The 26632-nt window shown below is 42.7% G+C and overlaps 1 long non-coding RNA gene across 5 annotated transcripts; it reads left to right on the top strand.

The window, feature by feature from the left end:
• The first annotated feature begins 2243 nt into the window (after positions 1-2243).
• LOC123092119 (uncharacterized) lies at positions 2244-6865 on the top strand. Of its 5 annotated transcripts, none has more exons than XR_006444262.1 (7): positions 2245-2847; positions 2919-2976; positions 3386-3936; positions 4053-4192; positions 5251-5326; positions 5687-5766; positions 6319-6865. It is a non-coding gene; the product is annotated as an uncharacterized lncRNA (long non-coding RNA). The 5 variants fall into 5 exon arrangements; XR_006444261.1 differs by having other exon boundaries at positions 2909-2976; XR_006444260.1 differs by having other exon boundaries at positions 2244-2847; positions 2919-3936.
• The last annotated feature ends 19767 nt before the right edge of the window (positions 6866-26632 follow it).

Genomic DNA, 26632 nt, shown 5'->3' with positions numbered 1-26632 from the left:
TAAACATATTTGCAATGACATTTAGATATTATAGTTGCTTGTGCCATGCTTGATTAGCTATGAGTTATAATGGTTTACCTTGCGTGCCAACATGCTATTAGAATGATTATGATGTGATATGATGGGATGGTATCCTCCTTTGAATGAATTGAGTGACTCGACTTGGCACATGTTCACGCATGTAGTTGAATCAAATCAATATAGCCTTCATGATATTTATGTTCATGGTAGATTATATCCTACTCATGCTTGTACTCGGTGTAAATTAATTTTAATGCATGTTTACGACTGTTGTCGCTCTCTCAGTTGGTCGCTTCCCAGTCTTTTGCTAGCCTTCACTTGTACTAAGCGGGAATACTGCTTGTGCATCCAAACTCCTTAAACCCTAAAGTTGTTCCATATGAGTCCACTATACCTTCCTATATGCGGTATTTACCTGCCGTTCCAAGTAAATTTGTATGTGCCAAACTCCAAACCGTCAAATAAAATTCTGTTTTGTATGCTCGAGCAGCTCATGTTTCAACTAGGGCTGCCTATATTTTCCATGCTAGGTGGGTTATTCTCAAGAGGAGTGGACTCCGCTCCTCATTCACGAGAAAGGGCCGGTAACTGGGATGCCCAGTCCCATGATCCAAAAAGATCAAAGCAAATCAAAATAATTACACAAAACTCCCCCAGGGATGTTGTATGTTGGAGGCACTCGTTGTTTCGAGCAATCCGTGGATTGATGCTTGTTGGTGGTTGGGGGAGTATAAACCTTTACCATTCTGTTTGGGGACTGCCTATAATGCATGTAGTATGGAAGATACAACCATCTCATAGTTGTTGCGTTGACAGCAAAAGTGTGCCGCTCAAAATGTTATTCAATCTCTATTTTAAAATCGAGCTCTGGCACCTCTACAAATCTCTGCTTCCCTCTGCGAAGGGCCTATCTATTTACTTTTATGTTGAGTCATCACCCTTCTTATTAAAAAGCACCCGCTGGAGAGCACAGTGTCATTTGCATTCATTATTATTGGTTTATATTGGGTATGACTTGACTGGATCTTTTTTACCATGAATTACAATGTTTAGTCAGTCCTTGATCTTTAAAGGTGCTCTGCATTTATGTTTTGCGGTCTCAGAAAGGGCTAGCGAGATACCATTTTGTTATATCATGTTATGATTATTTTTAGAAAGTGTTGTCATCCCAATTTTATTATTATGGATCGCTAGCTGATTATGTTATTGATATGAGTAATTGTGAGACCTTTGTGTTATTGTTAGTATGGTTAGTTCGTAATATTTGCTGAAACTTGAATGTTGGCTTTTCATGTTAAAACAATAAGAGCAAACAGAGTTTGTAAAAGTTTTTCTTTATCACTTTTAGTTTATCAACTGAATTGCTTCAGGACAAGAAAAGGTTTAAGCTTGGGGGAGTTGATACGTCTCCAACGTATCTACTTTTCCAAACACTTTTGCCCTTGTTTTGGACTCTAACTTGCATGATTTGAATGAAACTAACCCGGACTGATGTTGTTTTCACGCAGAAATGCCATGATGTTGTTTTATATGTAGAAAAGAAAAGTTCTCGGAATGTCCTGGAAATCCACGGAGGCACTTTTCAGATTTAATAAGAATTTTTGGCGAAAGAATTAGTGCCAGGGGGCCGACGGCCTGTCCATGAGATAGGGGGGCCCCCCTCTAGGGCGCGCCCCCTATCTCGTGGGCCCCCTGGACCTCCTCCGACCTCAACTCCAACTCCATATATTCCGTCTTGGGGAGAAAAAAATCAAGGAGAAAGTTTCATTATGTTTTACAACACGGAGCCGCCGCCAAGCCCTAATCTCTCTCGGGAGGGCTGATCTGGAGTCCGTTCGGGGGCTCCAGAGAGGGGGATTCGTCGTCGTCGTCATCATCAACCATCCTCCATCACCAATTTCATGATCCTCATCGTCGTGCGTGAGTAATTCCATCGTAGGCTTGCTGAACGGTGATGGGTTGGATGAGATTTAAAACAAAAAAGAGGCTAGCCAACCCTCCTCCAGAATGCTCCCCTGGTTGCAAGCTTCGTCGGCCGTCGGATCTGCCCTCTGACGCGTTTGAGCCGTTGGATCTTCACAGCAGTAAAAACCAATTTTCACCTCATGGTCATTTTTGCTGGCCAATGACGTGTGGGCTCACGTCGTGTGCTTGTTGGCTGGGTTCGTCGTCCCCCCGTGTAAAAGTTTTGGCCAATCTGCTCCGTGCATTCCGCGTCCAATCCTAGCCTCGCCTCGTCCCACTCCCACTCCCATTCTAGCCGCCAGAAGAACCCTACCCCCCTTGCCCAATGCCCCCCGATCCCCATAGCCACCGCACGGCCTCTCTCCTCCTTCCCTCCCGCCGCTCCCTCTCCTTGCTCGCAGCTGCCTCCTTCCCACCTCTGCCCGAGCTCCGCCTTCCTCACCCGCCTCCTCCTCCTTGCCATCGGCAGAAGCCTCAAGCCACGGCATCACCGCCACCAGATCCACCTCGCAACCTCTCTTCCTCCCCTGTCTGACTGCTGCGTGGTCGCGTCAGGCCCATGCCGGGGCCGTCGCCACGGCTGCAGCCGCCGCCGCTGGATGGCTCCGTCGGTCCCTCCCGCTCCAGATCGAAAACTGAGAGAGCGACGGGAGGGAAGAAGGGGATCGGGGGAGGGTAGAGCACGGGAGAGAAGGCGAGCTCGCGGCTGACCGCAGTGTGTGAGGCGGACGGGTGAGAAACATTTGTGGTCGTGCCGTTGGCGACTGGAGATTTGGAATGCGGCCGTGGCCATGGGCGGTCCTGGAGCTGGATCGCGTGTGTGCTGCCTCCAACCTGCTTTGCTGCTCCTGCGATCTCAAGGTATGGTATGGATCTGCTTTGCGCGTTGCTTTAGCAAAACTGATTAGTTATCTATACATAGACGTGTGCAGATCTGAGGACGAAGGGAAGAATAAGAAGAATTTAGCTAGAGATCTGAAGAAGATCAAGGTGATTTTTCTCCCTCCTGTTAAGCTTTGTTATCTCATTTTGATGCTATTGTTTGTGATTGATGTAAACATGAGGAAGATAAGAGATCACAACGAGGCTAAATGAGATTTGTGGTGACCAAAATTCTTTCTTTGTTTACCTACAGAACTTTATTGCACTATTGATTATGTACTATTTTCCTTTCCTAAAGGAAGATGCCGAGTCATGTAACATCTTTAAAGAAGAGAGAATCTGCATTTTGTTCATGTGCTTTCAGTTAGGGTGGATTTGTGTTTTCAGAAATGAGGCAACCTTACATGTACATATTCACATATTTCCTTTATAACACTACCAGCACACATGAGTTCTTGTGTTTTTAGAGCTTCATGGAAACAGGATTCGGTGCTGCCCACTTAGTCTTTTTTTGCAGATATATTTCCTTTATCACTCCCCCAGTAGACGTGAGTTCTTGTGGCGGGGTTTTTCATGCCGTCATGTTAGGAATTTATTATCGGATTGTAGATGAGGTCCTTCTTCAGTTCAGCTACGCTGGGCACTGTTTCCACTTCTTGTTTCTTACTTATTCATGTGCTTTCAGTTAGGGCGGATTTGTGTTTTCAGAAATGAGGCAACCTTACATGCACATATTCACATATTTCCTTTATAACACTACCAACAGACATGAGTTCTTGTGTTTTTAGAGCTTCATGGAAACAGGATTCGGTGCTTCCCACTTAGTCTTTTTTTGCAGATATATTTCCTTTATCACTCCCCCAGCAGACGTGAGTTCTTGTGGCGGGGTTTTTCATGCCGCCATGTTAGGAATTTATTATCAGATTGTAGAAGGCCAAAAAAGGCGGAGACGAGTCATGGATCCTGCTGGCAATGGCTACTGGTTGTAGATGGAATTTAAGCAGAGGAATCGCAAAAGTTGTGCCCCATGAGGCTAGCGACCAAAGGCCCGATTTGTTTCCGTTGAAGGTAACCTGCCTGACAATAATTAGAGTTGCATTGGTACTTGCTGATCTTTTAATTTTTTATTAGCTAATTTGGGCTCTTAACAGATTCTGTAGTTGTCTATTGTTTCTTATTTGCAGCTTATGTTCAGCTTGGCCCTTCATCTGGGTGTATGGTTATCCTCATCTCTATACGCGCATGCATGGACGAGCTTCAGTCTGATGAGGAGAAAACAATCATGTTGAGTTTTAATCAGAACAGGTGGACAACCATGTAAAAGGTAGAGATGTTTATACAAGAATCAATATCACTCAGACCATGGATTCTGAGTCGCTCGACTAGTCGCGACTAGTCTACGACTAGTCTATGAGTCGCAAAAATATGGTCGACTTAGCTTAGTGTCGACTCGCGACCCTGAGTCGCGACTAGTCACAACGCAAGCTCGACTTCTTCCGAGTCACTGCCCCAGAGCGACTCGCATGAGTCGCGACTCGAAAACCATGACTCAGACTAGCAAGTTCTAGTTTGTCTTTTGTGGTGAGCATTAGCAAAATATAAATGTGAATATTACAGTACATAGTTTATGATATTTCATTGAATGTCATCACCTAAATTTATACTAATCAAGTGGAATAACCCAACAACCATTCTTTAAAGACCATATCATAAACTTTATGCAACAATACCTAAATGAAGCTCCAGTACCAAAAGTGGGTTCCACTAACAGCATCGCGGATTATTTTGAGTTTTCGGCCATTTAACGGGTGAATGCCATGCTTTCCATGGAGATGCTTATACCTTTTATCCTCGGGATGAACGGCTATGTCTGTATCGCCAACCACTGTTTCAGTTCTTGTTGTTGCGACAATAATCTCGTCAAACCCTTCTTCAAGAGGATAGGCGAAGGATTTCAACACAACAAACTGCACATGACTGCTATAACCAGGGACCTTCAGCATAGTTTCCTCTTTAGGCTCTAGATGATCCACCTGAGAAAGCAACATTTTAATAAAGAAGTTGATCTTAGTCGCGGGTGTGGAATCAAATTGTACAACCTAGACAGTATAATAAGCTTTATCAACCTCTATGTCAGATATTGCTGTTAAAAGTGTGCAGTCCCAGTTCACGAGGCAGAGGAATTGGGAATGTAGTGTCTTAATATAATGAGCAATGTTATTTCCTTTGGTAAAAAGAATTATTCCGATGCCATCACGTTGCTCTGCACTTACTAAATGGACTTCCATATGTATTTTGGGCGGTTGATGGAATAGATGCGCTCTATGCCTACATTATTATGCCTACTATATTCTTATGGTTCTGTCCGTGTTCATTTTGTAGGTTGGAAGAACTGTTCTATTTTTGCATCTGCAACCAGCTGCTGCTGCTCAAGATTTGCTCTCCTTTTCCAATGCATGTGCGTTATCTGTGGCTCAAGATATATTTATCTTTTTGTGCATGTTGTCATGGTTGTTGATTGACTGACTGTCTCTCTGTTGCGGATCTATCCGGGGGTCGTCTTATTTTCCAGTCTCGTGTGACTTCCGTTTTATGCTTATATTTGGTGGTTGCGTGTGAGCGGGATGTGTGCTCTTATTTCGACCGTTATACCTGTTTTGCAAGCCATGGTGCCTTGGTGTGCTTTGCCAGCGCTTTCGTACCTACTATGGTCACAGAGGATGTGTCTGTTCTTGGCTTCTTGCTGGGGTAGAACAGGAGCTTCCAAGGGATGGTTCTTGTCCAGTTCCTTACTACACACTCTTGCTATTTTGAATAGGTAGTACATCATGAAGTGGCAGGCTGGAAGAAGTCCAAAGCCAGTTTCCGTCGGATGAGAATTCATAGCATCATTGTGAGGTTGGTGATCACATTTAATAACAACCAATGTTTTAGTTATCTGTTGTAGACTTTTTTTTCTATGCATGTTTCTTCTATGTAACAAACATAATTTGAGCAGAGTAAGCTTGCCATGGAAACTACGTGTTGATGCCATGGAGTCCTTTAAAGAAAAATATACTCATAGTCTTGTAGTGACAGCAGTCAGCAAGCCGAAATCTGAACCATGAAAACGAGTACTAGCATCTTCATCTAAAAATAATATGCCCAGTATTATCATGATTTGAGCACATCAGAAAGAGATCTTTCTGTCAGATGTTCTATCATGTTACAAGGTAGTTCATGAATTTAACGAAAAACTATTCCATTTGTTGCAATGCAAGTGATTACCTACAATTTCAAGGCAAACTAATGCCTACTGCCTAATCCTAACTTGCCTTCATCGGAGCAGTTTGTTTGACTTCTAAAGTTCACTTCTATTAGTTATAAACCCGTGAATATTTGCCCATCTTTGCTTAACGTGTAAATGGATATAGTGGTATATGAAACTCGAATTGTTTCTTTGAACTGCAGATGGAGTCGATTCAAGCATCACATGTTGGAAATACTGCACCATAGTGACATAAGGGGCATCGCATTCAGGAAACCTAATGATTCCATATACACCTTCCCAATGCCTGATTGCATATGCCAACAAGATGGAATATGATCTAGGCGTTAGCATACATAACTGAGGGATGCATATCCTCTGCCTTTGTGCAACAAAGGCACCAAAGGCATGGCATTGTTGACTGCATGATCAGGATTTGATGGTCATGATGAAAACTGGAGTGAAATAAAGCATTTGGCGCTTCTCAGGAGATTCTTAAACCCTCTGGCATACCCCAAACCGTTCGATTCTGGATATAATGGTCAAAAGGTGCCTAATGACAATGATTTCCATAGGATTAGAAATTGAGAGGATGCGAGGGATTTTGTAAAGTTAGTAATCTGTAGGTAGTCCACCATATAGCAATCTCCATTTGTTCAATGGGTTGTGGATATGAGTACAACCTGAGTGCCTCGATGTATATTCGAAAACAACAAAGAAAGGAAATTTTCAGTATATCATTACTCATCAGTGCTTGTTCTCGCATTTCATCTTGCCCTTGACAGTTCATATTTATGAGCATGTTCTGACAGTTCAGACCTAACATTCTTTTTTCTTTCCTTGGGCACTTCCTCAAGAATCTTGTTGAGGTGTCTGTTTCCCCTCTTTGTTTCATGAATGATTGTGATGGCTGCAGGGTCTTCGCAAGGAGTTGAAGGCATATAAAAACCATGGATCCTTTGCTCCTTAGGCCGCAAAATGATCACAGTGATGTCTACGACCTCCTCCTCGATGTATTAATCTCAATCTCATGTTTGGTTTTCTTCCCTTTTCTCTTCTAATGATGTAATTTCTTTTACTAATATAACACCATGTATCCTTTTTCTACTTTGAATGAATTTACCGTATGTATTTCTTATTTAGTTTAGTTCATCATTCAGAGACGGTGGAATATTTTTGTCCTTCACAGGTTAAATGAGCATTGTGTAGTCCTTCAGAGGTTAAATGAGCATTGCGTAAAAGTATGTCAAAGTTCTCTTTTTTCAAGTGCTTCAAGTAAATGAAATTGTCTATTTCGAATTTAATACCTTCTAATAATTATCATAATGAGAGAGGGGTATTCTTTTCTCTCTCTCTCTCTCTCTCTCTCTCTCTCTCTCTCTCTCTGGAAATGTGTTTGAATCGCACAAAAAGAGTTCGTAGTTCTTATTCATACTTGAAACACGTTAGCCTCTGCAAATTAAACCATGTTTTTTTCAAGGCGCATATGGATTTAGCAGACCACAAGTAAACCGAGTGTATATACATGGCATGTCCTTAGTAAAGGAAACTATTTTCATCACGAACATGGCTTTAGTTGAAGGTTCTTGCAGCATTAAACTATTTTCATTGACAACATGTCTTCAGCAGGTCTCTGCGCCATTTGGCGCAACGGGTCAACTAGTTTACCATGTAATCAAGTTAGTTTTGTTAGGGTTTAATCCCTAGTATCCACTATGTTCTGAGATTGATGTTGCTATGACTTTGCTATGCTTAATGCTTGTCACTAGGGCCCGAGTGCCATGATTTCAAATCTGAACCTATTATGTTTTCATGAATATATATGTGTGTTCTTGATCCTATCTTGCAAGTCTATAGTCACCTACTATGTGTTATGATCCGACAACCCCGAAGTGACAATAATCGGGATACTTCTCGGTGATGACCGTAGTTTGAGGAGTTCATGTATTCACTATGTGCTAATGCTTTGTTCCGGTTCTCTATTAAAAGGAGGCCTTAATATCTCTTAGTTTCTGTAAGGACCCCGCTGCAACGGGATGGTAGGACAAAAGATGTCATGCAAGTTCTTTTCCATAAGCACATATGACTATTTACGGAATACATGCCTACATTGCATTGATGAACTGGAGCTAGTTCTATATCACCCTATGTTATAACTATTGCATGAGGAATCGCATCCGGCATAATTATCCATTACTGATCCATTGCCTATGAGCTTTTCACATATTGTTCTTCGCTTATTTACTTTTTCGTTGCTACTGTTACAACTACTACAAAAAACCCAAAAACATTTATCTTTACTTTTGCTACCATTACCTTTATTATCATACCACTTTTGCTACTAAACACTTTGCTGCAGATACTAAGTTATCCAGGTGTGGTTGAATTGACAACTCAACTGCTAATACTCAAGAATATTCTTTGGCTCCCCTTGTGTCGAATCAATAAATTTGGGTTGAATACCCTATCCTCAAAAGTTATTGCGATCCCCTATACTTGTGGGTTATCAGTTGACAAACATGGTTTTGGTCATTGTTTCAATTAATAGGAAGTAATAAAGAAAGAGAGGTTTTCACATATAAATATACTATCTTGGACATCTTTTGTAATTATGAGCACTCATTAAAATATGAGATGCTAAAAAGTTGATGTTGGACAAGGAAGACAACATAATGGGTTATGTTTTCTTATATCCGAATAGAAGTTATATTGTCATGGATCCTCCAACATGTTGAGCTTGCTTTTCCCTCTTATGCTAGCCAAATCCTTTGCACAAAATAGAGATACTACTTGTGCATCCAAACATCCCTTAAACCCAGTTTTGCCATGAGAGTCCACCATACCTACATGTGGATTGAGTAAGATCCTTCAAGTAAGTTGTCATCGTGCAAGCAATAAAAATTGCTCTCCAAATATGTATGATATATTAGTGTGAAAAAATAAGCTTTATAAGAACTTGTGATATGCAAGAAATAAAAGCGATGGACTGCATAATAAAGTTTTTTTATCACAAGCGACAATATAAAGTGATGTTCTTTTGCATTAAGATTTTTTGCATCCAACCATAAAAGCGCATGACAACATTTGCTTCCCTCTGCGAAGGGCCTATATTTTATCTTTTATCTTCTACCCTTATACAAGAGTCATGGTGATCTTCACCTTTCCTTTTTAAACTTTTTCCTTTTGGCAAGCACTGTGTGTTGGAGAGATCCAGATATATATATCCACTCGGATGTAGGTTATCATAAATTATTATTGTTGACATTACCCTTGAGGTAAAAGGTTAGGAGGCGAAACTATAAGCCCCTATCTTTCTCTGTGTCCGACTGAAGCTTTGAACCCATAAGTATCGTGTGAGTGTTAGCAATTATGAAATACTAAATGATAGTTGAGTATGTGGACTTGCTAAAAAGCTCTTGAATTGACTCTTTCCGATGTTATGATAAATTGCAATTGATTTACTGACCGAGATCATAGTTTGTTAGTTTTCAATGAGGTTTTTGATTCATACTTTACCTTGTTAATGAATTGTTACTTTAAGACAAGAAACTATATTACATTATAAGCTGCTGTTCTAAAGATGATCATGATGCCCTCATGTCCGTATTTTATTTTATCGAATCCTCTATCTCTAAACATGTGGACATATTTTTCAATTTTGGCTTTCACTTGAGGACAAGCAAGGTCTAAACTTGGGGGAGTTGATAGGTCCATTTTGCATCATGCTTTAATATTGATATTTATTGCATTATGGGCTGTTACTACACATTATAGCACAATACTTATCACTTTTCTCTCTTATTTTACAAGGTTTACATGAAGAGGGAGAATGCCGGCAGCTGGAATTCTGGGCTGTAAAAGGAGCAAATATTAGAGACCTATTCTGCACAACTCCAAAATTCCTGAAACTTCATAGAGAGTCATTTTGGAATTAATAAAAAATATTGGGCGAAGAAAGCACCACAGGGGGGGCCACCTACCATCCACAAGGGTGGAGGGCGCGCCCTACCCCCCTGGGTGCACCCCCTGCCATGTGGGCCACCTGGCAGGCTCCTGATGCCCATCTTCTGCTATATGGTGTGTTATGACCTGGAGAAATCGGAAGGAAGCTTTCGAGACGAAGCACCGCCATCTCGAGGCGGAACCTGGGCAGAACCAATCTAGGGCTCCGGCGGAACTGTTCTGCCGGGGAAACTTCCCTCCGGGAGGGGGAAATGGAAGCCATAGTCATCACCAATGATCCTCTCATCGAGAGGGGGTCAATCTCCATCAACATCTTCACCAGCACCATCTCCTCTCAAACCCTAGTTCATCTCTTGTATCCGATCTCTATCTCAAAACCTTAGATTGGTACCTCTGGGTTGCTAGTAGTGTTGATTACTCATTGTAGTTGATGCTAGTTGGTTTATTCGGTGGAAGATCATATGTTCAGATCCTTAATAATAATTAATACTCCTCTGATTATGAACATGAATATGCTTTGTGAGTAGTTACATTTGTTCCTGAGGACATGGGAGAAGTCTTGTTATAAGTAATCATGTGAATTTGGTACTCGTTCGATAATCTGATGAGATGTATGTTTGTCTCTCCTCTAGTGGTGTTATGTGAACGTCGACTACATGACACTTCACCATGATTTAGGCCTAGGGCAAGGCATTGGGAAGTAGTAAGTAGATGATGGGTTGCTAAAGTGACATAAGCTTAAACCCTAGTTTATGTGTTGCTTCGTAAGGGGCTGATTTGGATCCATATGTTTCATGCTATGGTTAGATTTATCTTAATTCTTGTTTCGTAGTTGTGGATGCTTGAGAGAGGGGTTAATCATAAGTGGGAGGCTTGTTCATGGAAGGAAATCACCCAAGCACCGGTCCACCCACATATCAAATTATCAAAGTAACGAACACGAATCATATGAGCATGATGAAAACTAACTTGACAGTAATTCCCATGTGTCCTCGGGAGTGCTTTGCTTTATATAAGAGTTCATACATGCTTGTCCTTTTCTACAAAAAGGATTGGGCCACCTTCCTACACCTTGTTTACTTTTGTTACTTGTTACTTGTTACGAATTATCTTATCACACAACTCTTTGTTACCGATAACTTGTTACTTGTTATGAATTATCTTATCACACAACTCTCTGTTACCGATAATTTAAATGCTTGCAGAAAATACCTTGCTGAAAACCGCTTGTCATTTCCTTCTGCTCCTCGTTGGGTTTGACACTCTTAATTATCAAAAGGACTACGATAGACCCCCTATACTTGTGGGTCATCACAGACCAACTTTACGAAAGAAATCAAGAGTCTCTTCAAGGCAAGGCAGTCCAGCAATGGCATCACAACACAGATGCTTGTGAGGAAGATCGTGTCCTAGTTGTACAAGATGCATGAGTAATAGTTGCTTTGCTGATGACTCCAGAACATGTCAGAAGAGATCTTGGGCTTCTTGTAGGGATTCTTGGCACTATCAAAGAATGTGTTGTGCTCTCTGAAGCTTAAGACACTGCAGGAGCCCTGAGTGGTGGCAGCACTGGGAAGCCTGGGCATTCTTGGTTTTGGCTTCTGTGTCTGAGGCCTTTGCTTGATGTGGTAATCATATTGGGGACCAGGAGCTTCAGGAGGTGTCATGATAGGCCATCTGACACTGATCAGCTCACCTTCCTGATTGAAGGCCCATGCCATAGTGTGTGGTACAGGAGGAGCAGCAGCAACATCGGAGGTACATGGTTGAATGTCTTCTGTGGCATGAGGGGCTTCAGACTGAAGAGTGGCTTCAGGTTGCACATTAACTTCAGCTATGACAACGTCATTGGCTTCAGCATGAGTGGCAGCAGTAGCATCATTCGTAGTACCTTCAGGAGCTTCAAGTACTAGAGGGTCAGGCACAATTACATTTGGAATCACACTTGGTTTAGAAGGGGGAATAACAGCTTGATCTTCTTCTGCTCTTTCCTCGGTTGATGCAGTCGGAATATCTTCAACCTCTTTTGCTTTAGACTCTTGAGAAGTTTCTAAGGGGATGGCTTCAGGGAGCACTTGACATGCTACTGAGCTTTTGGCTTGCACATCCTCTTTAGGAATGCTGGACATGGAGGCCGTTGGCCTTGGGCCACGACGAAGCCTTCAAAAAGAGGGTGATGCCTGCGGTGAGGGAGTGGTCTTCTCCATGTCTTCAGGAGTTTCTTGGGGAGTCTCAAGCACTGGAGTAGTGACTTGAGCTGGTGGAGTGCGCGGAATGAACTCATGGAGTGAGTTGTTGGGGTGTTGCTCTTCCCATAAATCATCATGAGTGATTGGCGTCACGGGACCGTCAATGCTCATCTGTTCATTGCTCGTGGGAGCAGGCGATGATACCGGTTTTGGCATGATCTGGGGAACCTGAGGAAGGACTTCATCATCATCTACATTGTCTTCACGACCAATGTCTTCAGCTGTGGTGGTATCAATAGCTGGAATATCTTTGGACTCTTGAGTCTCTATGGCAGCAGGCTCATGTACAACAAGATGGTGCACGCGTTTGGAGGAGGCTGGTAAGGCAACAGAGATGGGATCAACTAGTAGTGCCTCTTCAGGAGCAAATGAGGCAGTTGGTGCTTGAGTCCTTCGTGAAGCCTTAGAAGGCTTTGTCTTCAACCTCTTATGTGATGGAACGGCATCAGAGGCTTCTTGATGCTTGCACGTCCTGGCTTCATCCTCTACCTGCTTCGTCTTCTTCCTCTCAAAAGCATATGATGGAACCTTTGGCTTCAAGCCAGTCATGTTTGCAGGGAAGACAATGTTTGGCCTTTCCTGCCTTGGAGCTTCAGCTTCATCTTGGGTTGGCTTCTTCTTCTTAGCAGCCAACTTGGGGTTAATGCCTTGATGCCCAAGTGCTTTTCTCTTCGAGGCTTCATTGTGATCCTGAAAACATTTCTCAGCATAATATTTTAGGCGCTCTCGGGAGCCCTTGGATTCATCACGACGCTTATGGAACTCAACCTTGATATCTGCCATCATCTTCTTGAAGTTCTGGACATCTGTGACACTAAGCATGGCCATGTGCTTCTTGAAGACAGCCTTTTCATGGTCAATCTTGTTTTTTTGCTCAATGAACTTTTGAGCGACGGCAAGCTCCTTTGCAATGTAGCCTTGGAACGTCACATTGATGCCAACGGGAAGCTGCAGATCATCAATGGTAAGGGAAGTGTCTTCAAACCATTCATCGATGAAGTTGTTCAGAATATCAGCATCAAACAGAGGAAAATCTTTGAAGATTTCAGCCTCCTGTTTGATCTTGATCAGGAGCTCAAGTGCATCATCAGCGATATCTCCATCACTGGATAGATCAATTACATCTTCATCATGACACAGAATGCTTTCTGGAGTAAGGCCTTAGTCTTCACAGAAGTATGACACAAGTCTTCAGACTGCACACTGGATACAAGAGGTGCATATTTCAATGGCTTCACTCTTGAAGCTTTTGGTGCAGCGGAAGTCTTTGAAGTTTTTGGCTTCTTTACAGGCTTCTGGGGCTCTGGAGCTGCAATTTGTTCCTCATCCTCAGCATCTTCTTCAATGCTTGCCCTCTGTGCTGCACAATGTGCCAAAAATGAGTCAAAGTCATCAAAGGGGCCAATAAGATTTGGTTCGGCCTCACGAGCCATCGGGCCTTGGTGCAGCTAGTCCAGGGTTGAAGTCAATCCCAAAGGCCTCTTGTTCTGAACTGCTGAAGCTTTAGCAAACTGGAGATTGGCTTCAAATAGATCATCCTCACAACACCATCGAGGACTGGATCGGTCGGCATTCTATGGCATTGGTCCTTGGACCATGCAAGGAAAGAAGACTCTCTCAATGGCTTCAGCTTTGGTCCTGGGGTGAAGTTCTTGTATACAATATTAGCCCAGGGTGGCCTCACAACGTTCTTGTCTACGTACTCTGCAGTCACAAAGTGATATAGGAACCACTGCTCTGTCCAATATCTTTGAATCCATTAGAAGCGAGATTTGCGCTCACCATAGCTCTCTTCAGGATCAGACTTGTACAATTCATAGAGATCAGGTGGTAGGTCTTTTGTAGTATTGTCACAGTGCTGTCTGCCGCCTTTCTTTGCAGATTTGCCACTGGCCATTGGCATCACAAAACTGAAAGGCTACACAATGGTGTTAGGCTTCGCTCTGTTTGTCAGACAAGAACTGGCTTCAGGTGATCCAATATGATGGTGTAAGAATTATGCAAATGAATGTAGACTATGAGAACCAAGGGACTCTCCCACGGACATGTACCTGTGACAGCATTAGAGATGCAAGGGAAGGGGAAGAGGTCATATGCATTCTCAGAGGATTTTGAAGATAAATTAGTTTGAAGACATTGATCTCATAGTGCAAAGACATTCATTTATTGATATGAGTTAGTTCCGGATTTGTACGAATCCATGAATAAGTACAAGTCAAGAATCTAACTAGTGGTGAAGCATAAGTGAAAGTATTCGCGGGTTATGAGATGCTATAGTATGGAAGATCCAGATTTGGAAGTGAACAAACAACTTTCTGAAGATATAGAAAGTTTTAACGGATCAAGCATGCGGTAAAATAGAATTTTAGTTATCGCTCAAGAACAGACACGAACTGCTTGACGAGTTGTGGAAGGAGGCCGAGCAGTCCAATCTCCCACGCCCTAACTTGGCAGCGGAAGACACCTACGGCAACGGCAGGAGGAAGATATCCACAGCCGGCGTGAGGACGACGACGGAGAAGCCACGACAGCGAAGCGCTTCTTCTTCGGCGACGACGGAAGCTAGTGATGGTGCTAGAGTTTGAGCGAGACAACGAGGGGAGGTAGGATTTAATGACTGCAGGGGGCTGGCTATTTATACGGAAGGGGTAATGCAGTGTAATTACTTAGCTGCCCCTGGTGGTTCACATTTGAGCACCACGTGGCATGCATGCAACAACTTAAATGTTGTGCCATGACCCCACACGCGCCTGGTTTGTCAGGTGGTCATTCTGGCTTCTCCGGATTCAGGAAAAAGGATAAGTATAATAAAAGCCTTTTAAATGTTTGTCTATTAATCTTCGATTGACAAGGACACAATGAAGATAATCGACACGTGTCAACAGAATGCATATGAAGATTTAGAGGTACGAGGAGAGATAAGCATGGATGGGGTTAGGGTCTGATCACATTCACTGAGTGCAGAAAAATTCAACTTGAAGATATAGCTATAAGTGAAAGTTGTAGAGGACACACACACACACACACACACATATATATACATAATAATATTTTTGTTACTAGTAACATAATAATATTCTTGTACCCTCGCCACTATAACGGCGCGATCTGTTTTTTCCTACCCACCGAGAAAGGAAAAAGAAAATCATCCCGACTGACACCTTCCCCACCTGTAGTGCGCTGCCGTGACCTCCTCTCTCCAGGGTGCCGCTGCACCTTCTTTTCTCCCCCAGCGCGACTTGAAGATATAGCTATAAGTGAAAGTTGTAGAGGACAGAACAATATATATATATATATATATATATACATACATACATATATATACATAATAATATTTTGTTACTAGTAACATAAAAATATTCTGGTACCCTCGCCACTATAAGGGCGCGATCTGTTATTTCCGTCTCCCTCAGTGCGCCGCCTCGCTGTTCCCTCTCCCCCAGCTCGCCACCCCGCCCCCACCTTCTCCCTCGGCTCCGGTCGCCGCCCCCTTGCCCACCTTCTCCCTTGGTTCCAGCCTGAGAACATCCTGGCTTCGACGGCCCCGGCCATGATTCGCCCCCACCCGGGGGATCTACCACCACCGCGACCAGCCCGAGTCCGGTTTGTGCTACTCCTCTCCACCTTCTTTCCATCATCGCCGTCTATCCAGGTTAGCTCCCCATCGATAGGCCCCGGTCGCTACTCATCTCGACAGCCTCTGGTCATGGTGTTCTCCTACTTGCAGCTACCCTCGATCACAAGCTCGTCCATCACAATCATTGGTAGCCGTCCAAGTTGAGCTCTGACCATAGTCTGAGCAGAACTTCAACCACCATCTTCACCTAGCGCTGGATGTTGCTCGCTCATCGAGCTCAACCACGGCCCAAACAAAAAAACACCCCGTCTCATCATCTCCACCTCCCCCGACTAGATCCTACCCCGCGCCTCCATTCCCCTGATCATCCACGCGCCTCACATGGTCACATCCCGGTCGCCGCGCGCCGCCCTCCTTTCGGCGGATGCGTGTCTCCCTCCTTCCGGCCGATGCACTCCTCCGTCCTCCCTACCGACGTGTGTTCCACCCACGGCACCGCACGCCTCCCTCCTCCCGGTCGATGCACACCCTACCCCCGGTTGCCGCGTGCCTCCCTCCTGCCGGTTGCCGCCTTCGTCCCATCATCGCTGCCCCCGGCGCCTCCACGGCCAGACCCCCTTCCTCTGTTCCTCAAAAATCTGTTAATCAGAAAGCCTCAAAAACCCATCAGTTGGAAAGCCATTCAACATCTGTGGCTGAGAACGTCCACGAGCTCCTCTGTTATCAGTTCCTTCGGTCGACAGTGGGTTGTGGCTCCTTGGTGAGAAAACCTTTTGTCCCTGTTGTCCAGTCATTGCCTGGAGTAAGGATGTTGTGCATACACGTGCGTCAGTGCACTATCGGCTATAATAAAAGGTCAAGTGGACTCAACTTATCAATCCCAACATCTCTTGCTAATGTAATGTTCGTTACATTTGAATTTATTGCTTGCACAACCTTTGTCAGGCTACACAACTTTTCTCAGTAGTACATCTCTTTTATGCAAACCAACTGAGATCCTTTTAACCTATGATACATGCTCAGTTGATGTTTGTGCAAATGCCAAACTTGTCGCAGCTAGGTGCAACCCGCGAAGGGGCTATGCAGCAGGTGCATGCATCAACAAGGGAGAAGCGCACATGAAGCAGGTGAGGAGGTGTGTGTGCAAGAGATGATACTGAACTTGTACTGCTGCGGTACTTGCATGTGAATGATTCTTTTTTTCTGCTCATTCTTGTACTCTCTGGCATGAAAAACCCTGACGACAGAATACTGAATATTTGTGTATTCTATCATCAGTTCATAGAGAAGAAATTATTTTTTCTTCAGTGTCTATTCTAGCGTGAGTTCTGTGTGTATTTTTGTTCTCTTTTCTCCAGTCCACAAGAAGAAGAAATATCAGTTCATGAATAGAGAACGTTTGTATTATACTTAATATTTGTTCGATGTGTATTCTAACATCGGTCCATGAAAAGACACAGAATAGTTGGTGTGCGTGCTGAAATATCGTTAGTTCAAATTTTAAAATTCTGTAAGTTTAGATATATCACCTAGATAAGTAATGATTTGCAGCGAGTTTCTTTAGTGTCAATTTTGATTCAAGTGCCCTGTTCTTCCTAACCCACAAGGTGCTTTTCTTGTGTTAATTATTATGGACATGTGCAGTACAAACATTTGTAATGGTGCAGAACACGTATTTAAAACTTCTATATATTTACAAAACAGAAATTATCATTCCCAAAAACCTACAAAAAAGCATCAATTTACATTGATACTTGTTCTAGTGCTTATGTTACAACAGTGCAATGACAAATAAATCATCAGTTCAACAGCATGGACATGCTAATGCTGTAGTGATCTCGTGCGCGGCCACAAGTTCAAGTTAAGTCACTCTTATTTTTACTTCAGCTATCTGATGTATTCCCCTTGTTATTTGAGTAACCGAAAAGTGCTTCATTTTCATGCATCTAAGATACTACTACTCCGTTTCTAACTGAGCTTCAGCATGCTTCTTTCTGTCTTAGTACTAATTTTCTTTGCCATCATATATCACAAGATAGTACTGTTTGTATCCTGCTAATAGTTTCTAGAAACTTGATGAGTTAATAAATGAATAATTTCTTGTTGCAAGTCTGGTCTCCTTGTCCATGCTATCTTGTTATGCTTATTAAGATTGTCCATGCCATCTTACTATAGTTGGTAAATGAGTGAAGAACTTTTTGTTATTCTGAGTAGGAAAAAATTGATCGCATAGCTAGTAGTAACTAAAGAGAGTTCAGTTTGTTATCTTAGTTAAGTTCAATCTCTAAATTTTAGTTAACTTAAATTAAGCTTGATTTTTATTTTTGGTTTAGTTCAATAAAATAGTAAATGGAGGTTCAGATATGGCACTAAGATAGGTTCAAAAATGGGGGTAACAACAACGGCAGTAAAAATATCGAAGAGCTGGAGATGAGCAAGTTAGGTACTGGCAATGACATAGACAAGTTCACACACTACTGTCTCAAACGTTCTGGCATTCTTTTCCGCGTGCAAAAAATCGAATTTAGTTGAATTCCCCATGAAATTCTCTCTGCTGCACATCTGATATCGAATCCCATCGTCGGTGCCCCATCGACGGCGGCCACGAGTGAGAGCACCCGTTTCTGGCGGGAGCTGCTCCATACCCTGCTTCCCCTCCTCACCTCCACCTCGTCGTGGTTCGTTGCTGAGAAAAATAACAACCGTGTATAGTTCTCATTGGCCGCCTTGCTGCCCTGGGGCGCGAGCTCATCCACCAGGGGTGCTGGCAGCCGTCCAAGTGGAGCGTTGACGCTAGTACAAGTAGAATCATGGGTTGCAGCCACCATCTTCACCAAGCACTGCACATCCGTCCAAGTTGAGCACACACACGGGGAGAACACACCAGCCCCTTTGCTTTGCACATTGCTGGGTTATGCATGACTGCTGATGGATGCAGCAAGCGTTTATATTAGTTTGATCTTGTGCAAGACTCAATTTTGTCTCGGTTTTCGTGGATGCTAGTTGGCAATACGTCCAACATTCTTGCGGCGATAGTGGCCACCACTTAGGGCATTTGCGTCCAGCACTCGAGCTACATGCTCGACAGTTGCACACTGCCGCCATGGGCATGCACAAAGATATTACGTAGATGTTTGTTAGTTCAGTTTTTATTGATTTACCTTGTTTAAGTAGTAGTGCAGCAATAAAAGGTGTACTTGTACTGAAGTTTTAGTTGCTATATGAGGAACCCAGAGGCCATTTATTTTTGTTTTCAGTTCTCTCATGTGAATCTTGTTCAGTTCATCAGTTCGTCGAAAAAATATATCATCTACAAGAAGAATTGCAATCCTGTAATGTGAAGTATGTTGTAGTCTATACCTGTAGAGTGCATTTTTTAGTGCTGGTATTTGTGGTCACTCTTTTGTGTTAGAAACAATGGATATATATTTATATTTTGTAGTGTCAGTACTTGAGAACAAAAGGTTCAGTTTTCAAACTTTAAACAGTTCATCGCAAGCTTTCGGTGTAGCAAGACGCGCGCCAATGGGAACCCTTATATGGCAAGGTGGCGAATCGGCCAACAGGGATGGACGATCACCAGGCCACCCACATTGCCATCCTACTTAATTGCAAACTAGGGAGTTTTCCATTTAAGTACTTAGGGCTCCCCATCTCGGACAAACACATCTCAATCCTCGAATGGGAACCCTTATATGGCAAGGTGGCGAATCGGGTTAGCCCCTGGCGTGGCAGGTTTCTTTCCTCTGCGGCTAGGCTGATTCTGACTAATTCCAGTCTGTCTTCCCTGCCCCTATTTACTATGGGCATGTTCCTGTTGGCCGACGGTGTTCACGCCAAACTGGACACACCCAGGTCTAAGTTCTTTTGGGAAGGAACTGGGACCAAGAAGAAATACCACCTTATCAAGTGGGCGGCGCTTTGCCGCCCCAAGAAATTTGGTGGTCTCGGGATCCTGAACTCCAAACTTATGAATGTGGCGCTCCTTGCCAAGTGGATCTGGAAACTTTCCCAAAACGAGCAAGGGCTCTGGGCTGAAATCCTCCGAGCCAAATACTTTCCGGACGGAAATTTTTTTGCCTCAAAGGCGAAGGGATCATCTTTTTGGAACGACATCCAGGCTGTTAAGCCTGCCTTCACTCTCGGAGCCAAGTTCAATGTTAATAATGGGGCTTCTACGCAGTTTTGGCTCGACCACTGGCTTGGTCCGGAGCCCCTCTGGCAGAGCCATTTTGCCATCTACCAACTGGCTACCAACGTTGACATTATGGTGGCCGATGCGCTTAGATGTAACCCTCCCGCCATCTCCTTCAAAAGTCCACTCCTCACTCATGAACGCGCCAGCTGGGATGGGCTCCTAGCTAAGGTGCAAGGCTTCACTCTTCTCCCCGAGAAGGACACGGTCTCTTGGTCCCTCACAAACTCTGGGAAGTTCTCGGTCCAATCCCTCTACAACAAGATGACCGAAGGACCGTCACTAGACATAGCTAGGGGGCTATGGAAAGCGGCCATCCCTCTGAAGATCAAAATTTTCCTTTGGCAACTCTTCCGAGATCGCCTTCCTTCTTCCAACAACATTGCCATTAGACATGGCCCTTCGGATGGTACTTGCACGCTCTGTGGTCAGCATGAAGATGCCAACCATATCTTTTTCAAGTGCCACCTGGCCCGTTTCGCCTGGAGTGTCGTCCGTTCGGCTTTCGACCAAACCTGGAACCCCAACTCGACGTCGGACCTGCGTAGGCTCCTTCTTGCGTATAGGGGCAGTTTCGGTCATGTATTGTGGCGATGCGTAGGGGCGCTATGCTGGTCTCTTTGGACCATTCGCAATAAGATGACGATCGAACACAAGTTCCCTAACCACCCTGCTGATATTATTTTCAAATGCCATGTGTTCCTACGGACATGGACTCTGTTGGGGAAACGGCGTGATGCGGATCGGATGCGGGAAGCCATGGAGCGGATCCGCGCGATCCAAGTTGAGGCCCGAGCCTAAGTTGATGCTTTTGGAGCTTTTTTGGCTACCCTTTGGCTGGCTGCCTGTCGCACTGCTATTTATGTTATATCTCCTGGCGGCGGTCAGCTGCTTGTCCTTTGTTTTTTGGCTTCGGCCCTTTTAGCTTGTTAAAACTGTTTTCCCTATTTTGTATTACCTATGGATGCTGCCTGCTGGTGGGCTTTATTAATTTAAAGCCGGACGCATCGTGCGTCTCCGTTCTAAAAAAAAGACGCGCGCCAATGTGTGTGTGCACTTGATGCAACTCTATTGCAGTATATGAAGTTCATGCGATTTTCATGCATCAATAATCTGATATAGAGCACCATTATTTTCTGAATTTTGTATTTAAGAAATATCACCCTTTCTATATTTTGAACACTAGCTAGTGCTTTCTTTTCTTGTTATAGTCAAAAAGTAGTACATGTATCTAGTTATGGTGATAGTGATACTAACCACACCAAGCAACTTCAATTGTTTTACCAAATTCTAGAAATTATCCATATATGGCAAGAGCCAACCAGACGTCTTTGTCTAGCCTCACTTTGGACGGCTTCTTTGCAACTGCAGGTTAGAAAGTTCAACATGTGATTGGAATTCAGTGCGAAAAACTGCAGGTTAGAAGTTCATCTTCTGTTCTGCCCCTAGAAATAAGTTTGTCTTGTAAAGCTTGAAGCTAATGGGCTAGGAAGCTTTATAAGAAATTGTTTTGCCTGTTCATTGAAAAAGTTTGGTCTGCCTATTCCGTGAAAATGTCTTGCTAAAGAAATATCTCTTGTGCACTTATTTATTCGCCTGAATATTTGGTTTGATTCTCAGTTGTGAGATGGCGGCTGCCGACGTTGCTAAATCCCTCTACAAACTAGTGGTTTGCTGCTCCCAGCGGTAAATGTGGTCGGATTCAACAGCTAGCTCTTCCTCGAGCAATCATTTGGAGAACTTTATTGTCTTCTTATGGTGGTGATTGATTTTAGGATCAGTAAATTTGATGTTGGTAGCTAGCTTGCGTATGGAACCTGCAAGTTCGATATTGGTATTAGATTTAGTTCTTGTTGTACAAACGTCCCAATGTTCACATTTATTTGGGTAAAAGTTTATTTTAGTTCAGCTACAGAAACCATGCGGGTTCAGTGATGATGATACAATAAGTTCGGACAAGAAAATATATGTATATGATGAAATGATTGCTACTTCTTCAAAGAAGGTATAGTACATGACAGCTTGATGTGATACAAGAATAAAAAAATGTTTGAATCAAAAAATATTGATCAGTACGAATTAAAAACAATGATCAGTTTGAAAAATAAAAGATTGTTAGCTTTTCGTATTCTGTGACATTGACGTCGAAGTTCTGCAACTGATCCATCCAAATGGGAGAATGAGGTCAATCTAGCACGCGCTCTCAAGTGACATGTCAGTGCGCCGCCCACTCGTCCCCATGCCTCTCCGCCACACGTCGTGCCGTGCCGGCTTGCCATCAACCACCGTTGTGGCTCAGCTGTGTAGTGCTTCCATGATCACCACACACAGCTTCCTTCTTGCCCTCGCCCTACTCTCCTGCATATTGGCATTGTAAAAACACAACAAGTTCACAATTAAAAAAGTTGTAAGTTCAACACGACGTCCCAGATAAGTTCGAGAAAAAAAACTCAAACAAAATGAAACCCAAGAAAAAATCAAATGGTAAAAGTTCCACCGCAAAACAAGAGAAGTCCAAAACATCTTGCAAGAAAATTGAGTTAAAAAACAAACACACATTTTTTTTCCTTTTAAAAAATATCATTCAGTTCAACAATATAAACCATGCAAGTTCGGGGACTATGATACCGAAAAAACATAGTGAAGTCTAGTATGTGAAAACATGCTCAGTACAAACCCATACGAACATCAGAACAAGTACTCTTTTTTCGCAACCATTCAAAATACCCTGAAAAATACCTCAGTACAAACACACAAATAGATCAGTATGAGTACTCTGTTTTTCGGACAAAAAATAATACGATGAGTCTCATCGTATTCAAAATTACTCTTAAAAGATGGGAGCAAGTACAAAATCATAAAGACATCCGTTCAAAGTACTCTTTTTTCGGAACCATTCAAAACTACTCTGTTTTTTCTCACGGAAAAACAGCACGATGGGTCTCACCGTAATCCAAATTACTGTTCAACGGTTGCGAATTTGAGAAAACGTTCAACATGACTAAGTTTCCTATTTTCGATATCTTTCCAATGTTATATTATTTACCTCATTTCAACAAACTTTTTAAAAAAACGCGTTCGAAATCAAATTTGACTGTATTTTCCATAAGGAATTAGAAAAACATTTCAATACAAAAAAGTTGCGCATTTTCCATAGCTTTCCAACGCCGTATCAGTTGCGTCAATCCGACAAACCGTTCGCAAAAAATTACGAAAATACATTTCGCCCAAATTTTCATACTTTTTCAAAATAATTTTAAATCATATAGAATTTGAAAAAACAATAGATATATGGAAGATGCATATTTTTACCAGCTTTCCAGCGCCATCTTATTTGCTCAATTCCGACAAACCGTTTGAAAATTCAGTCCAAAATATGATTCACGTTTTCGATTTTGAAATAAATGGTTTTTTGAAAAATGCTCTTAAACCATAATGATTTTGCAAAAACATTCAATATACTTGGAATATGGTTGTCGAGAGCTTTCCAACGATATATTACAGGCCCCTTTTTGACAAAAAAATTGCAAAAGAAAAATTGAACTAAAGAAGACGATCTGTTAAACAGAACTGAAAGCATCAGTTCAACCGCTTCAAAAACATCAGTACAACGGCCTGAAACCGTCAGTTCGAGTAGGGTAACAGAATAATATTCTGTTTCGTGAAACAGAATAGCCCAGATGTATGTATGCATGTGTGTATGTATTTTTTGCGGGCTGTGTATATATATATATATACATATATATATATATATAATGTGTGTGTGTGTGTGTGTGTGTGTGTGCGTGTGTGTGTGTGTGTAGTTGAGCAATGAAATTCAAAGCATTGTGAAGATAAAACATGATGATAAACCAATGTTGAAGACAAACCAACTATGAAGATAATGCAATATGGCGCCAAAAATATTCAAGAAAAGTTGGTGGTGGCGTTACCCACTGTATAGGAAGTATTAGATCCAGACACGGCGCACAATTATCATGGCGCTCCAAAGTCAATTTCCGCATTAATTTATTCACACTAAGAGTGTATGTCTTCATGAATTGAAGACATACATTACTTTGTTTGTTGCGCACCTAAGTGATCAATGTGCATAAGCGTTAGGATGTGTGTCCATTCACAGGACATTTGAGGATTCTAAGATATTTTGCTCACACCGCAGCTTGCAAAACCTTTTATCATCCAAGGGCTTCATGAAGATATCTGTCAATTGCTCGTCGATGCTGACGTGAATGATATCAATGTCTTCGTTCAACACATGGTATCTGAGAAAGTGATGACGGATCTGAATGTGCTTTGTTTTCGAATGCCGGAATAGATTGTGAGAAAACTTCATGGTGCTTTCATTATGGCAGTAGAGGGGCACATTATTCATGTTGATGCCATAGTCCTTGAGGGTTAGCTTCATCTACAGAAGCTGAGCGCAGCAAGATCTAGAGGTAATATATTCAGCTTCAGCAGTGGATAGTGATACACAGTTCTGCTTCTTTGAAGACGAATAGACAAGAGATCATCCAAGAAAGTGACATGTGCCTGATGTGGACTTATAATCAACCTTGTCACCAGCATAATCAGCATCTAAGAAGCCAACTAGATCAAAATCTGAGCCCTTTGGATACCATAATCCTAGTGTTGGGGTGTGAGCCAAATATCGAAGTATTCGCTTCACCGCGAGGTGATGTGATTCCTTTCGTGCCGCTCGGAATCGGGCATACATGCAAACGCTAAGCACTATATCTGGCCTAGATGCACATAAGTACAATAAAGAACCAATCATGGAGTGGTATACCTTTTGATCGAACTCTTTACCATTGTCATCGGAGCCCAATTGACCTTTGGTTGGCATTGGCATCGTGTATCCTTTGCAATCTTGCATTCCAAACTTCTTCAGGCAATCTTTGAGGTATTTCTCTTGTGATACGAAGATGCCATTTCTCTGTTGACGGATTTGAAGACCAAGGAAGAATTTTGTAACATCCCAAATTTTCAATTTGGAATGTTATGCATTAGATCATCATTGCATATCATATTTTTATTGTATTTTGGGTTGATCCTAGAAATTCTATGCAACTCAAGGACCCACGAAGAGAGTTGGGGATTTCGTTATTTTCATATTTGAGTTTTCTCAAATTTTGAAAAGAGGATTATTTGGTTTTAAATATTTTTCTTCCCTAATATTTCTAAAATAAAAATATATGAGAGGAGATAATATGACTTCTCCAAAATAAATGAAATATTGGAGGAAAAATATTAAAATCAAATAAATAGTTTTATTTTGATTTTGTTGCAATTTTATTTGGATTAGAAAAATTGCACGTTTTCAAAAATTGCATTTTTAGGCCAAGAAAATGTTCATCTTGTTCTAAATATTTTATTTAGACGGTAAAAATTTGTTTTGGTATTTTTAGATTTTTTATTTTATTTTCTAGGATTTGTTTTGTTTCGGCGGAATTTATTTCAAAAAAATGTTCGCGTGCCCGATTGGGCCAGCGGCCCAGCCGAGCTGGGTCGGCCTCGCCAGCACCGCCGCCTTGCCTCACCGTGTCGCCGCCGGACTCGGGGAGTCCGACCCCGAGTCGATGCCGTCGTCGCCCCTTGCCCAAGCCGGCCACGCCCCCCTCCTATATATACCCCCCCGCCTCACCACCACCCACCACCGTGCCATCCCGCACCCGCAGTTGCCGCCGCTCGCCGTCGTGCCGCTCGCCGCCGCCGCCTCGATGCCACCGCCCGACGTCACCGTCGCCCCCTCGCTGCCCCGCCGCCCAAGCCGAGCCTCACCGAAGGTAGAAACCGTCGCCGCCGCTGTTTCGTTATTTTTTTTTTGAAAAACCGCTCGTGTTTTTTAGAAACCTAGTTTTTTAGATTAGATCGGTTCGGTTTTCTCGGTTTACCTAAATAGCGGACGTTCGTCCGTACGTTCGTTTTAACGAACGGTGTTCACCCGTTAGCCGCAGATAGCGAACGTTCGTTCGTTAGCCTGTTCGTCAGTTTTTTCCTTTTCCAGGGTTTTTCCGCGATTATTTTCAATCGCGATTTCTGCCCTGATTTTTGTTTTAGTTTTTCTTTTCACCCGTTTATCGGAATCAGGCGATTCAAGCGCCTAGATCTTCGTCACGAATCCCTCTTTCTATTTAACCAACTTGAACAAGATTTTGGTACTGTAAAATTTGACTTAAATCCAAATTAGTAAACAAATCTTGTTTCTTTTACAGTTTGAGTTTTGTTCCTTTGTTTGATTTGATTCTTTTTGCAAACCGGAGTTCTTAAGTTGAACTTTCTGGTTAGATATCTTATTGGAGTTTTACCCGTGCTTCTAGTTGAGTACTATTATATGCTTGTTTGTTTGTGATAGAGTACCCAGAGTGCGAAGCGTGCTACTACGAGTCTCTAGGTTTCACGGATCATCAGCAAGGCAAGTAACACTTTGATCATACCTCTTTGCTACCCAGTTTTATTGCATTAGATCAATCCTCAAACAATTGCATCATTAGGATCTGATTAATATGTGGGTTTTGGGAAGTAGATGATGAGGT

Source organism: Triticum aestivum, chromosome 4B (genome assembly GCF_018294505.1).
Source record: "Triticum aestivum cultivar Chinese Spring chromosome 4B, IWGSC CS RefSeq v2.1, whole genome shotgun sequence".
In the NCBI taxonomy this organism is placed as follows: domain Eukaryota; kingdom Viridiplantae; phylum Streptophyta; class Magnoliopsida; order Poales; family Poaceae; genus Triticum; species Triticum aestivum.
This window is presented reverse-complemented; position numbering and strand designations above follow the sequence as displayed.